Source organism: Perognathus longimembris, chromosome 12 (assembly GCF_023159225.1).
Source record: "Perognathus longimembris pacificus isolate PPM17 chromosome 12, ASM2315922v1, whole genome shotgun sequence".
NCBI classification, from domain to species: Eukaryota; Metazoa; Chordata; class Mammalia; order Rodentia; family Heteromyidae; genus Perognathus; species Perognathus longimembris.
In genome coordinates, this window is record NC_063172.1 from 55,102,603 (window position 1) to 55,118,410 (window position 15,808).

The 15,808-nt window shown below is 38.4% G+C and overlaps 1 pseudogene; it reads right to left on the reverse strand.

The window, feature by feature from the left end:
- Positions 1-14,582: 14,582 nt before the first annotated feature.
- LOC125360634 lies at positions 14,583-15,087 on the reverse strand (annotated as a pseudogene).
- Between the last annotated feature and the right edge of the window lie 721 nt (positions 15,088-15,808).

Below are 15,808 nucleotides of genomic sequence, written 5' to 3' on the forward strand. Positions count from 1 at the left end.
AAAAAAAAGAAAGGAAGGGAGGGAGGGAGGAAGAAGAAAGGAAGGAAGGAAGAAAACAAAAACACTCCCAAGAAGCCAAAACAACAGTCATAGGATATATTTATTGAAAATCAGAGAGAGAGAGAGAGAGAGAGAGAGAGAGAGAGAGAGAGAGAGAGGAACCACTAGATGCTGGTTGCTCATGACTGTAATCCTAGCTATAGCATAGGCTGAGATCTGTGGAATCATATGATTTGAAGACAGACCAGGTAAAAGAATCCCAAACTCTATCCCTAAAATAACCAAAAGGAAGTCTGAGCTGGGTGCTGGTGGCTCATGCCTGTAATCTTAGCTACTCAGGAGACTGAGATCTGGGGAGCACATTTGGAAGCCAGCCCAGGCAGGAAAGTGCATGAGACTCTTATCTAACTACCTAAAACAAACAAAACACACACACACACACACACACACACACACACACACACACACACACACACCAGAAGTGGAGCTGGAACTGTATGGTTTATTTGCACATGCTGACTACTACTCATCCAACCTTTGGCCAGCTTCTGGTTAGCAGAAAACCACAGAGAGCAAGCAAAAAAAATCTCAGGAGGAAATACACTAACCTAGGATGTGGGCAATTCTGTAAGATAATTTTCTGGTTGTAGTTTCCAAAATGTCGTCATGACACATCATCAAAAAGAGATGGAGAAAATGATTTAGGTTAAAATACAATAAAGAAAAAGAAGAATCAAAGGCAGTGTTTCTGCCTTGCCTGGATCCTGTTTAGAAATAATAGTTTTAAAGAGCTTTCAGAGTCAATTAAACTAATTTGAATATAAATTACCTGGTCGAAATGATTAGTTTTATTTTTTTCTATTCAGAGAAGCAAATGAACAAAACAATTTCCATACAGATATTTCTTATTAATTTTAGCAGAAAAAGAGACACAAAGTAATACTTTACTGCTTTTCACATGCATTGGGCATTTCTAACAAGGTCAAGACAACTACTTGACTTAAATGGGTGGCAGAATTTGCATCCATAGAACTTCCCCCTCTGTCCTGGAAGCCCAGTAATTTCCACTCTTCTCACCCTTGCTTCCCAAGAGTGAGATTATAGGCTGTGCCACCATTCTTATCCAGCATTCTTGATATTTTCTTTCATCTCTTATGTGCATTTAGTTGCTTTTATAAAATAATTTAGAAGATAGAGAGTTCAAAAGAAGAAGCAGTCTTTGCTTGCATATCCCCTTTAAATTTATGGATCCTTTACCTCCTTCTTCCAGAGAGGGAAAACATAGAAAGGACAAGGGAAGGAAAATGAAAACACAAATTGAAAAGAAAGAAATATACAAATAAACCTTTTCATTTTATGCCTGGTTTATTCCTGCATGTGGCATTCCACCTTCACACAAAAGAAATCTGACAGAGAACAGCTCAATTAAAGCATGGGTCCTTGAAAATGAAGCCTATGTTATAATATGTTGGCAACTGCTATAAGACAGTAGGTAAATGATGATGCGCCTTTTAACTCCCTTACTGTCTAAAGACATGAAGCACAATGATAAAACCATTACACAGGCGCTAGGAGAACAGCTCACATAGAGGATCAATGGGGCCACAGGTTCAGTACAAAGAAATGAAACATAGATTAGAATTTAAGGAATGCAGTAAAGGAACATATATATGCTCTGCTAAAGACAGGTGTACTCTATGTGTGTGCTTGCTTGCTTTTAAATGAGTTATAGGTCTCCTATGTCTAACTGTTCCTGAATTATTTCTTACAATTTAGTCAAGGTCCTGGTCCTGGCAGGGGAGTTGAAGTCCCTGTCCCTCCGAAGGAGCCTCTTCAGTTCTCCCTCAGTGCCAATGCCTCTGTGGTCAAAAGCTCTAGAGAATCATTTTGTCTCTACCTTCTCTTTCTTGGCCACTGTGCGGGCACCATAATCTCATTTGCTCTGTCCTAGCCTATTCAGATCCCCATTTCAGAATGCCATAACCTGGTGGTTTATAAATAACAGACATGCATTTTTCACAGTTCTGGAGGCACTGTGAGGAAAGGCACTGGCAGTGATATCTGGTGAGGTTCATTGATGGCTTTTGGGGTGTGTGTGTGTGTGTGTGTGTGTGTGTGTGTTCATTTGGCTGGGAGGGACAAAGGAGTCCTCTTGGCTCTTATATAAGAGAACTAATATCTGGTTTCATTTAGGACATGACCTCATTACCTTCCAAAGCCCCAACTTATTTTTATTTTTTGACCAGTCCTGGGCCTTGAATTCAGGGCCTGAGCACTGTCCCTGGCTTCTTTCTTGCTCAGGGCTAGCACTCTACCACTTGAGCCACAGCGCCACTTCTGGCCTTTTCTATATATGTGGTGCTGGAGAATCGTACCCAGGGCTTCATGTATACGAGGCAAGCACTCTTGCCACTAGGCCATATTCCCAGCCCTCAACTTATTTTTTTTAATTTAATTTTTATTGTCATTATAAAGTTGATGTACAGGTTACAGTTACATAAGTCAGGTAAAGAGTATATTTCTTTTTATTTTTTATTGTCAGGATGATGTACAGAGGGGTTAGTTACATATTTAAGGTAGTGAATAAATATACATTTCTTGTCTTGCTTCTTATCCCCTTCATTTTTCTCCCACCTTCCCTCCCTCCTCCCCCCACACCTTGCTTTTATCATTTTTTAACCTTCCCAATGATGGACATCTTCAGTCTAATCCACAATGCTTATGTATGAATATTAACAATAAAACAGTCCCTTCTAGGGTGATATGTGCATTTCTTTGCTTTTGCTTAGTGTAGTCTTGTTCCTTCTTTTTCTCTCATTTCTTCCATCCCCTGCTGCCCTTGGGTTGCTTAGTTTGCTCCCATCAGTGTCCATTGCAGCTGTTGGGCCCCTTCTACTGTATTTCCCCCCATTTTCCATTCATTCTGTGCCTTCTTCCCAGCATTACTCAGATGTGCGCATGCGCACAACATATGTGAGGAATAGGGTCATCTAAATACTGTTAAGACTCATTAAAAAGAAGGCCTTTGCTTCCTTATCTTTGGAGTTTGTTTTAGTCTGAATAATATTTTAGGCACATATGAAATAGTGTTTGGGTTTTACTTTTTGGTGCATTTCTCCCAAGACTGTCCTTTTTTGGTCTTGCTGTGCATTGGTATCTTGGGTCCTGTTTTCTTTGTCATGTCTCTTGGCTATCTAATTCTAACACCCGCATATCAGGGAGACCATGTGCCATTTGTCTCTCTGTTCTTGGCCTGTCTTGCTCAAAATGATTTGTTCTAGTCCTGTCCATTTCCCTGCTAATGCCATTATTTTATCATTTCTAGTAGCTGTGTAGAATTCCATATGTACAGGTACCATATTTTTTTGATCCATTCATCTGTAGTGGGGCATCTGGGTTGTTTCCATATCTTGGCTATTGTGAATAGTGCAGCAATGAACATGGAGGTGCAGGTGTCCTCGTCGTATCCTGGATCCTGTTGTTCAGGATACATGCCTAGGAGTGGTATGGCTGGGTCATAGGGTATGTCTATGCTGTTTTTTTGCGGAACTTCCAGACTGTTCTCCAGAGTGGTTGTACTAATTTTCATTCCCACCAGTGGTGCAGTAGAGTTCCTCTTTCTCCACATCCCCTCCAGCATTTGTTGTTGCCTGAGTTCAGAGTAGAAGCCATTCTGACTGGGGTAAGTTGGTCCCTCAGGGTTGTTTTAATTTGCATTTCCTTTACTGTCAGGGGAGTTGAACATTGCCTCATGTGTTTCTTTGCCATTTTTTATTTCTTCTACTGTGAAGTGTTTCTTTAGCTCCCTTGACCATTTAGTGATTGGTTTATTAAGTTTGTCAGGGATTAGTGTCTTGAGCTTCCCGTATATGATGGATATTAGGCTTTTGTCTGATGCATTGCTGGTGAATATCTTTCCCCAATTGATTGGCTGTCTTTCTAGGTTAGTAACTATGTCTTTAGCTGTGCAGAAACCTTTTATTTTAATGTAGTCCCATTTGTCAAGTCTCTCTCCAATCTGTTGTGCCCTGGAACTTTGTTCAGGAAGTTCCTGCCTATGCCTGTAAGTTCAAATGTGTCTCCTACTCTGTCCTGCAGTAGATTCAAAGTTTCAGGTCGGATGTTAATGTCTTTAATCCATTTTGAGTTGATGCCTGGTAATAGGCTAGATTTTCTGCATGTGGCTGCACAATTTTCCCAGCACCAATAGTTGTTTTTTCCATTGTATGGCTTTGGCTCCTTTGTTAATATCAGCTGACCCTAAGTATGTATTTCTTTTTGTCTTTTCTTTTTTGGTACTGGGGATCAAACCCAGGACATTGCACTTGCTAGGCAAGCGCTTTGCCACTGAGCTACATCCCAGCCCAAGTGTGTATTTTTATTTCTGAGTCTTTGAATCTAGTCCATTGGTCTTTGTGCCAGTACCATGCTGTTTTTTTTATTATGGCTCTGTAATAAAGCCTGAAATCTGGTATCGTGATACCTCCTGCACTGCTTCTTTTGCCTGGAGTTGCTTTGGCTATTCTAGGCCTTTTGTTGTTCCATATGAATTTTTGTATTGTTTGGTCTATCTCGGTAAAGAATGTCATTGAGATTTTGATGGGAATTGCATTGAATTTGTATAGCAACTTTGGTGCATTTTATGTTTTTTTTTTTTTTCCCAGCTCCTGTGATTCTTTGCTTGTTCAAATTTTCTTTGTTGCCGATCTTTTGTGGGTGGGGTGGATGTTTGGACTCCCAACTCACTATTTGGTTGGAGTGAGCTGGGGTGATTCCCTGTTGTTTCAGTGCCATCTTTCCTCTTCCAAGAGCATATTTCTTTATGGATGATGTCACCCCTTGTCTTGATCTCTTCCAGTTTTGTCCTACCACCACCACCTTCAAGTTGGACAGCTCATTTTCAATGACTTGTCTAGTGAGAACTATGGCTACATTTGTTCCCCCCTTATCTTTCCACTTTGACACCCCTCTCCACTCCCCTCCCAAAGGCAAATAAATGAGCAAACATGATAAAAAGAAAAGAAAAACAGCAACAACTTTTCTTGATTCCATTTCCTGGAGTTCATTTCGATAAATATGTGATGATTAGAGGCGTGTATCACACCTCTGTTTTCCTCTCCTAAGACTAGTCCTGTTTAAAAAATATTATAAAGGTGATGTATAGAGGGGTTACAGTTACATGAGTCAGATAATGAGTACATCTCCTTTGAACAATGTCACTCCCTCCCTCATTCTCTCCCAGTTTTTCTTCCCCCAACTTCTTTCCCTCTAAAGTTTCCAACCTAGTGTCTAGTGGGTTTCATGTCTGAATTGGTTTGCCCTTTATCCCACCATTTCTGTGCTTCTCCTTTCCCTCCCCAAACCGGATAAACTTATGCATAAGACAGAGGGTACAGAAATAAAAAACAGCAACAGAAAAAATAAACTAAAGAAAAAAGGAAAGAAGAAAAAGAAAGAAAGAAAAGAACCATAAACTGTATAATTAAAAAACCTTATACTTTCATTTCTTGGAGTTCATTTTGATAGCATCATTTTATGTGATCTTATGCACATAGCTATTGAGCCCTTGAGATCCTCTCCTAAGAATATCCTCCTTTGTTCTCACCATGTGAATGTTTAAATTGCTGCTTAATCAATCATGTCAGGTGTAATTATTTGTCTTTTATTGTCTGTTGGGTTTACATGTACATTTACAGGCACATTCTAATTATTGCAAATGAGATCACTTGATGTTTAAACATAGCTGGACATAAATTCCTTAAAGAAGAAAGTTCTAAAATTCTTTTAGTAAAAATTTCAAGAATTCCCTCAATGATGATTTGAAACTGGATTTCATAGAATGAACATGTACTGAAGCAGCCAGCTTTTCTGGTCAAATGGTTTTTGTTGTTGTTGTTGTTGTGGGACTTGAACTCAAGAGATTACCATCACCTTCATGACAGGAAGAGCATGATTTCTAATCAAGACATCAGCTTGTGTGGATACCCGAAAAATGACTATGTAACACGGTTCCTAAACTATTCAATTTCATGGAGTGATGGAACTTCGAATTTTTTGGCACTGATTTTTATTTTGACAAATAAGAATTTTGTAAAAGCTCCATCTCATGCAATTACTATCATTATTTTTGTTTTATGTTTCTCTCTCTCTCTCTGTGTGTGTGTGTATGTGTGTGTGTATGTGTGTGTTGGAGCTGAGACCTTGAATCCAGGGACTGTGTTCCTTGCTTGGCATTTTCAACTCAAAGCATGTGCTCTTACACTTGAGTTACACCTTTACTTCTGGCTTTTTGCTGGCTACTTGGAGATAAGAGTCTCATGAACTTTGCTGACTCAATAGCTTTGCACTGTGATTGTCAGATCTTAGCCCCCAGAGGAGTAGAATTATACATCTAAGCCCCTGATGCTTAATCCCATTCTTTTTTTTGGCCAGTCCTGAACTTGTCCTGCCCTTTTTTTGCTCAAAGCTAGACTAGCACTCTACCATTTAAGTAACAGCACCACTTCCAGATTTCTCTAAGTAGTTCATTGGTGATAGCAATCTCATGGACTTTCCTGCCTGGGTTGGCTTCGAATAATGATTCTCGGATCTCAGCCTCCTGAGTAGCGATTATTGGCATGAGCCACTGGCACTTGGCCCGTCATTTTTTTTTTTTTTTTTTTTTGGCCAGTCCTGGGCCTTGGACTCAGGGCCTGAGCACCATCCCTGGCTTCTTCCCGCTCAAGGATAGCATTCTGCCACCTGAGCCACAGCGCCCCTTCTGGCCGTTTTCCATATATGTGGTGCTGGGGAATCGAACCCAGAGCTTCATGTGTAGGAGGCAAACACTCTTGCTACTAGGCCATATTCCCAGCCCCCCATAATTATTTTTAAAACTGACATTTAAACATAAATACAATTAATTAAACAAGATGCAATTTTAGGATAGAGGAAAATCAACTTATATATTCAGCTTTGCAAAAAAGACTAATTTGAGCTGAATGCTGATGACTCATACCTGTAATCCTAGATACTCAAGAGACTAAGATCTGAGAGGCTCAATGTTTAAAGTCTGCCTGTGTACAATCCCCTGGGAATCTTATCTCCAATTAACTAACAAAAAGCCAGAGGTGGAACTGTGGTTCAAGTGACAAAGTGCTAGCCTTGAGCAAATAAAGTTAAGGGTCAGTGCCCAGGCCCTGAGTTCAAATTCCAGTTCTGATACACACACACACACACACTTGATGCTTACACATATCTGATTTCTGGAGAGAACTCCTTCTACAACCATCTATACCAGGAGTCCACAGCATATGTTGCCCCTTTGAAGGCTTTCATTCTGGATGAGACTTTTAAGGAAAGAAGGCAGCTCCCAACTGGAGCATGGTTGCAGATCTGCAGGGCTAGAAAGGCTTTGCCCTGGGCACAGTCCTTGAGCTATTTTGCTCAAGGCTAGCATTCTATCACTTGGGCCACAGCTCCACTTACAGTTTTGTGGGGTGTGTGTGTGTGTGTGTGTGTGTGTGTGTGTGTGTGTGTGTGTGTTTAGTTAGAGATTAGAATATCACAGACTTTCCTGCCTAGCCTAGCTTCAAACTGTAATCCTCAGCTCTCAGCCTTCTGAGAAGTTAGGATTACAAGTGCCCCACTTCCCTTGGAGTTTTTGGATTCGTCGGTAGTAGATGACAATAATTCCCATTTAGCCCTGGTGTGATTGCTATTTATGTGTGTATATAGGATTATGTGCCTTTTCTTGGGTTATGCAATATAATCATATGTTTATATATTTTTATACTTCCTCATGTATCTATGTATCATGTATGTTACTTATTCATGATGATGTCTTTGTCTGTATGTCTTTGTATGAGAAATTCTCTTCTGCCTTGCCATGAGTTTTATGTTTTAAAAATAGATTATATATTCATCTTTCTATATACTTGCATACATATGTGTATGTGTGTTATATGTATGCACACATGTATGTATATGTTTATACATATGCATATATGTATATTTATCAAATATCTGGAATAATTTATGGCAGCTTTTTATGTCTCTTAAAGATACCAGAGTTGTCTCACAATTTTGCAGAGCTGCTGGCACAAGAGATCTGTTAGGCTGAATCCAAGTGTGTATATGAGATTCTGTGTTTCCTTGGTTTATGTTTATTTTTTCAATTAGTAATAACAGAAAACCTCCCATAGGAGGTTTTAAAAACTTAATTTACTTTATTGTTATTATAGAGGTGATACGCAGGGGTATTACAATTACATAGGTCTGGTAATGAGTACATTCCCTTTCATAAGTTTCATCTGTTCCCTCATTCTCTCCCAGTCCCTCCCTCCTGTCTTTACCTATGAGTTGTATAGTTCACTTTCATCAGTGTCCAGTGAGCTCCACTGCAGCACTTTTCATGCCTTTTCCAACAAGTTCTGTGCCCCGCCTCAAACCCTTGCAAAGATGTACACTTGAATACATGTGGCTTAGGTTTATTTTATACATATGTACTTACATAGTGATCTATATTTATAACATTTGCTTATATTTGTATGGATATACATTTATTTATGTCTTTTCTTCTACATTCAATGGTGAAGCATCCTAAAATGGCAAATAACATATCAATATACTTATACATATTATATTGATATATATGCAAAATAGCTCCCTATATGTTTATAAATATTTTATACACACATATATTGATCAAGTGATGTTATTTTTTACTTCCAAATTTGTAAACCACAGAGTATAGTATTGTTTGTTTTTTTGCTAGTCCTGGGCCTTGGACTCATGGCCTGAGCACTGTCCCTGGCTTCTTTTTGCTCAAGGATAGCACTCTGCCACTTGAGCCACAGCGCCACTTCTGGCCGTTTTCTATATATGTGGTACTGGGGAATCAAACCCAGAGCTTCGAGTGTAGGAGGCAAGCACTCTTGCCACAGGCCATATTCCCAGTCCACACACAGTATAGTATTGATAAACTAAGAGACATCTCTAAATCGCAGAGATTCTTGGTCAAGGCCCCCATGTCTGGCCAAAGGCCTAAGACTTTCCTGTAGATAGAGAAGAAATAAAATACAGAAGGAAAATTGTGTTAGCATTCTCATGGCTCCTGCCAACATTGGTATAAAGATCAAATCAAACTTTCACTCCTGAAAGAAGTCAAGTAATATTTTTTCAATATTAAGAATAGAACAGAATAGAATAGCAAATTCAAATGAATTAAGGAAGAACATTTAAATTAAAACTTCTTCACTAGCTAAGCATAGAAATAAACTTTATTTTATTTGAAATGCTACATATTCACATAATGGAATGAAATAAATCAACTAGTATGTGTATGGTATGGGAACTCTTAAGAAAAATATTCTAAATTGCTATCCTTTTTCATAAAAGCAAACTCCTTTACTTCTAAAATCATCTTGCTTTTGAGTTAATTGATTTTGTGAAAAGGGAATTAATATTTATTCAGAACAAAGCAAAAAGAGATGCATTTTTAAAAAAAGATTATATATCTGAAATGTCATTTAATTACCAGTCTCCAATAAACCTTCCTGGATTTTATTCTCATTTAGCACCTCTGAATTTTCACTAGTGCACTAGATGGCGCCAAGAGTCCAGTGAAGTAGAGAGAGACTCCGGAGACTTAAGTGGTGTGAAGATGCCATAAAAGAATCTCAAGGAAAGCTTGGAATTGAAAGTGTTAGGTAACGTATGAAACTGTAACCTCTCTGTACATCAGTTTGATAATAAAAATTTGAAAAAAAATAAATAAAAGAAAATGTTAGGTCTGCTGAGATTCAATCTAACATACCCCAGAGCTACATAGACATTTCTGCTGAGTGGATGTCTTCCTCCTTTTCAATATCTAAGATATATTATTTGAAATCATGAAATTGAAGATGTTATCAATAAGTTAAAAAATCTAATAATTCGTAAAAACATTACTAAGGATTACATTTCTTTTTTTATTTTTTTAAGTTTTTATTATAAAACTGATGTACAGAGAGGTTACAGTTTCATACTTTAGGCATTGGATACATTTCTTGTACTGTTTGTTACCTTGTCCCTCATACCCCCCTCTTCCCTCCCCCTTTCCCCCCCTGAGGTGTTCAGTTCACTTACACCAAAAAGTTTTGCAAGTATTTCTTTTGTTGTTGTTTCTCTTATTTTACCCTTTGTCTCTCAATTTTGGTATTCCCTTTGAATTTCCTAATTCTAATACCAGTACACACTGTTTCCCATACACTCAGATAAGATTACAGAGATAGTGTAGATACAATCACAAGAAGGTGATACACGAACATCATCAATAGTAGAAACTACAGATACACATGGGATGTTGAAAGTAGTTACAACTGTGATATAACAATCATTTCCATAAAATGGAGTTCATTTCACTTAGCATCATCTTATGTGATCATAAGGGTGTAGCTATTGGGCTCTTGTGATCCTCTGCTGTGACTTGCCTAAACCTGTGCTAATTATTCCCAATAAGGGAGACCATGGAGTCCATGTTTCTTTGGGTCTGGCTCACTTCACTTAGTATAATTTTTTCCAAGTCCTTCCATTTCCTTAAGAATGGGACAATGTCATTCTTTCTGATAGAGGCATAAAATTCCATTGTGTATATGTACCACATTTTCCTGATCCATTCGTCTACTGAGGGGCATCTGGGTTGGTTCCAGATTCTCGCTATGACAAAGTGTTTCTAAGTGTTATAACAATCAATTTTTATTTTACAAATAAAAAGGTATTATATTACACCTTGACTATAATGATCTTTTATAAGACCTAGTCTTATGTTTATTTTTCTATTAGGCTTTTTCCCTTTTTTAAGTTAATACATAAATATAGAAGCTAATCTGAGAATGGGTTGGAATGTAGACTAATATAGTTGCTTACTGAATGTAGAAAGCAACAATAACATAACTGAATTATATAATCACAATCAATGATACTCTGTAACAACATCTTGAAAAGGTTCCTATGGCCTCCAGTTCCTTTTCCACAGGTTTATACCCTCTTTCTTATCTGTACTTACCACATTGTGATATGTAAATTTTGCAATTGACTTTGAGTCCTTTGACAGCATTAGCTTTGTCTTACCAGCCATTAAGATTCTTAAAATCAAGAACTTTAACTACTACTTAGAAATCCTTCCTATGACTTAGGAGTTAGATTCTATCATCACAAATATTTTCTTGTTTCTCAACTCCAGTACTTAGAGGTAAACTTTGGGGTAAGTTATTTAAGTGAGCTCCACAAGCCAGGAGTTACAAGTAATGATAACCATAGCAGTATTACATGGTGAGTACTAAATGACATAACAGATGTAAAACAGTCTCTGGAGCATAGTTGGAGCTCAGTAACTGTGATATCATCCTCATTAATATTATTGTCAACTACTTGTCGAAGGAGTGCATCTTAATTAAATTCAAGCCACAATACTGTCACAAGAAATCTAAACTCTGAATTTTCCTGAAACATTCCTGATGCTTAAAAACATTTTTGGCAAGGTAGAATTTCTTCCCAAACCTAAACATTTAGCTTTTATCACACACAAAATAGCTTTGATCATCTGTATACCGTGGCCAGCTGGAATACATTCTTTTGGGAAATGTGAGACAAAAGCAGATTCAGTTGTCATCATTAATAATAATTCTTCTGCAAAAAAGAGAAGGTAATCAGGATAGGGTTTTTTGTTTTTGTTTGTTTTTGTTTTTTTGTTTTAGTAGGGGGATGGTACTCAGGTTTGAACTCAGGGGCTTGAACTTGCTCTGACACTTGAACCATGCCTCCAGCTAAAAGTTGGGTAAGTACTACATTTACTTCTGAGTTCCTCTTTCCTAACTGTGACTTGGTGAATGGCTTGGTATTTGTCATAAAATCAAATGCTTTATTCCAAAGTTACAAGTGTCAATGCATATGTGTTTCTAAAGGGAAGCAAGATGTTAAACCCATCTATGATTGTGAAATGATGTGTATTATAATGATTTAAAATGGAGATCTTTGACTATATGTGTGTATAAAAATGCAACTGTTTACACTTATAAATATGTTTAAAATTTTAAGGTGTTGACTATTTTATATATCTACATCTTTGTCTTTATACCTATTTTCCATTTGTACATAGTAGCTTATGGTATAATGTTTTAAAAATTGAGACTAGATAAAAACATATGCCTGATATTCAATTAATATTTTTTCTATAATTCTAAAAATACATAAAATCTCCCAGTGTCTCAAGTTAACATTCCAAGTTAATATTTCTATCATTTGTACTAATGACCTGGGATTAATAAAATAGAGTTCCTAAGATACCAATACACACATTTGTCTTTCATGTCATTGTAAAGAGGTATGCTTTAAGTAACTCTGAAGACCTTACTTTCTTTGTTATTGCTTGCAAAAGGTGAAAAGAACATTGAGTGTATAGTGGCTCCATGTAGCATATGGACATTTCTAACCAAAAGAAAATTACTTCAGAGGCACAAAACCAGACCACGGCCACCCCATGGTGCCAAGTTGTGAGAGGCCAGGTAGGGGCAGCAATTTCAGCAGTGTCTCAGAGCATGAAGAGAGTGCGCCAGCTAAGAAGGGCAGCAGAAAAATCATGTGAAGTCATCCTGCCCATTTACCCGGCACAGAATAGCTCTTACCTGGAAAGGAACAGGGGTAGAAATCCCATTACTTTAATTACACACACACACACACACACACACACACACACACACACACACACACCTAACAGATTTAAAGAAAAAAGGATTGTGTCTAATTATACTGAAACATCTAAGAATGTCTAGTATTCAATAATTCCAAGTCACAATATCAAATATCTAGACATACTCAGCACACAGGTGTTGTACAATAAAGAGACAAAAAGTCCAAAAAAAAGTAACTCACATCTGTAATCCTACTCAGGAGGCTGAGATCTGAAGATTGTGATTCAAAGCCAGCCTGAGCAGGAAGTCTATGAGACGCTTCTCTCCAATAAACCACCAAAAAGCTACAAGTAGAGCTATGGTTCAATTGGTAGAGCACCAGCCTTGAGCTAAGGGATGGTTCCCAGGTCATGAGTTGAAGCCCAAATAATCATCTCTCTCTCTCTCTCTCTCTCTCTCTCTCTCTCTCACACACACACACACACACACACACACACACACACACACACACACACACATAGAGTCCAAATACTCATCTATTTTTTTTTTTTTTGGCCATTTCTGGGGTTTGGACTCAGGGCCTGGGCACTGTCCCTGGCTTCTTTTTGCTCAAGGCTAGCACTCTACCACTTGAGCCACAGTGCCACTTTGGGCCTTTTCTGTTTATGTGGTGCTGAGGAATAGAACCCAGGGCTTCATGCTACCACTAAGCCATATTCCCAGCCCACTCATCTATTTTTATAAAACATCATTATTAACTATTTTAGGTAACGTTTTTTTGTATTTTATCATTAGGAACAATTCCAAATGAAGAAAATTTATTCACTGAGTTTGATTAAATTTCCAAAAACTCTTAATGAAGATATATTCACCAAAGAATAACAACAATAAAACATTAGCAGAACTATCATATACTGGGCAAAGAGTCAGGCTGATACCAAAAGCAACATGCAACATAAAAAAGGTAACAACGGGGCTGGAGATATGGCCTAGTGGCAAGAGTGCTTGCCTCGTATACATGAGGCCCTGGGTTCAATTCCCCAGCACCACATATACAGAGGGCGGCCAGAAGTGGCGCTGTGGCTCAAGTGGCAGAGTGCTAGCCTTGAGCAAAACAGAAGCCAGGGACAGTGCTCAGGCCCTGAGTCCAAGGCCCAGGACTGGCAAAAAAAAAAGGTAACAATATAAAGGAAGACAATCTGCTCACTGTTAAAAAAAATCTAATATGAACACTTTGCAACCAGCATAGAATTAACTATCAAATCCAAGCCACATCCAAGTAAGCTTGGCTGACCGAGGCCAGGAGTCAATAATAGGGAGGAAAAGGAACTTCCTCAATGCAAGACTGAATACTGTTTTGAAGTAGTTCCCTGGCTGGCATAAGCAGTATTAAAAAACCTTTTTTGGCAAGGGATAGAAATAAATACAAATAGAATGCTACATTTTTAAATCAGCAGACTGATAAAGATATTGGTAGAGTAGCAAGGGTATAACTTCAAAGCATTATTTGTGGTGGGTTCAAAAAAGATTTAATTTAAAGGTGTCACATTAGCTATGTCCAGGCATTTAGGCTTAAGGGAAGTAAAATTAAAAGGATATAATTTTTTCCCAAGGAGAGTGTTTTATTAATTAAATTTTATTGACAAGGTGTTGTGCAAAGTTACATAATAAGGTAGTGAGTACATTTCTTGTGATATCTGTTACACCCTCATTTTTCCAAGGAGTATTTCTTTGGAAGCCAAGCATATTGCTAAAGAGCAATATCATACTTGGTAGACAATAATTGGCAACAGAACAAGTTTTAAAGGTTGTAATATGGTGCCCAAACCAGTATCAGATGCTGTTTAATAACCAAGATGCAAACAGATTTTTGTCATAATAAGCTTAGACCACTTCTATAAAACATGTCCTTGGATAGGTATCCCGTTTCATTTAACGTTTTGAAAGCTCATCTGACAGCCAGCCAAGTCCCTCATACAGACCGTTTCTCGGGTAGCACAACTGGCTTTGACATACCATGTTCTGTTGCGAAGGGACCGAAGACCCAACTTATCTGTCATTTCACTGATGGCCATAGCATTTGGAAAATCCTGTTTGTTTGCAAGCAGCAAACAAACAAGCAGCAGGACTGCATTTGCAGCTGCTCTTCCAGAAGCATTTTCTGCAGCGCATCTGCTCCTTCCTGAATTCTTTCACCATCATTGCTCTCTACCACAAAAATGAGACCCTGGGTATTCTGTAAGTAATGCCTCCAGTGAGGCCTAATTTTATCTTGACCACCAACATCCCATACTGTGAAACAAATATTCTTATATTCTACTGTTTCCACGTTAAAACCAATGGAGGAATGGTGGTGACTATCTCCTAACTTCACTTTATACAGTATGGTCCTCTTGCCAGCAGCATCCAATCTAACCATCAGAAATAAGAGGCCCATGGCGGTGGATGGGCAAAAGAAAGGGTCCAGGCGGCCGGGTGCCTTCTCCTTTTGAAAGCATAGGTCCCGGCCATCCCAGAGGACCATGCGGAGATAATCCCAGACAGGAGAAGGCGGTTCATAAGGAGGTTTATTAGTGGGGCCATAGTTCCCCCGGGAGAGGGAGCTACATGGCGTCTGCCCCTTATCCAGGTGGCAGCATATCTCTCTGGGGGTAAAGGGGAAGTAGGTAGGTAGTGAGTAGGAGTGGCTCATTAGGTATGGGTGGATCTGGGGGCTAGTAGGAGGAGCTGAGGACCTGAGGCTAGGGAAATGCTAACATCCCCCCATTTGTTGTTTATTAATAACAGAGGAGGGGTACCAGGCTGGGAGTATGGGCGGAGGTTGTTTCTTCTGGAGCTACTTCCTGACCTGCTCCACTATGGGTAATTACTTTTTAGATAATTATTAGTTACATAGCCCAGTCTAGCTTCAAACTCACCATCCTTTTGTTTTACTCTCCCATGTGCTAGAATTATAGGTATATACCACCACATCAAGATCTACATTTAAAAAATATTTTGAGGGTTTTAAAACCCACAAATGAAAAAGAAAAAAAAAAGAAAAAAAGGAAGAAAAAGGAAAAAAAGAGAAAATAATTGTGACATGCTTTTATCACTACTTTATTTTTCAAATAACATGTAAATATTGTAATCCATTGGATTTTGTTTTGCTAACCTGT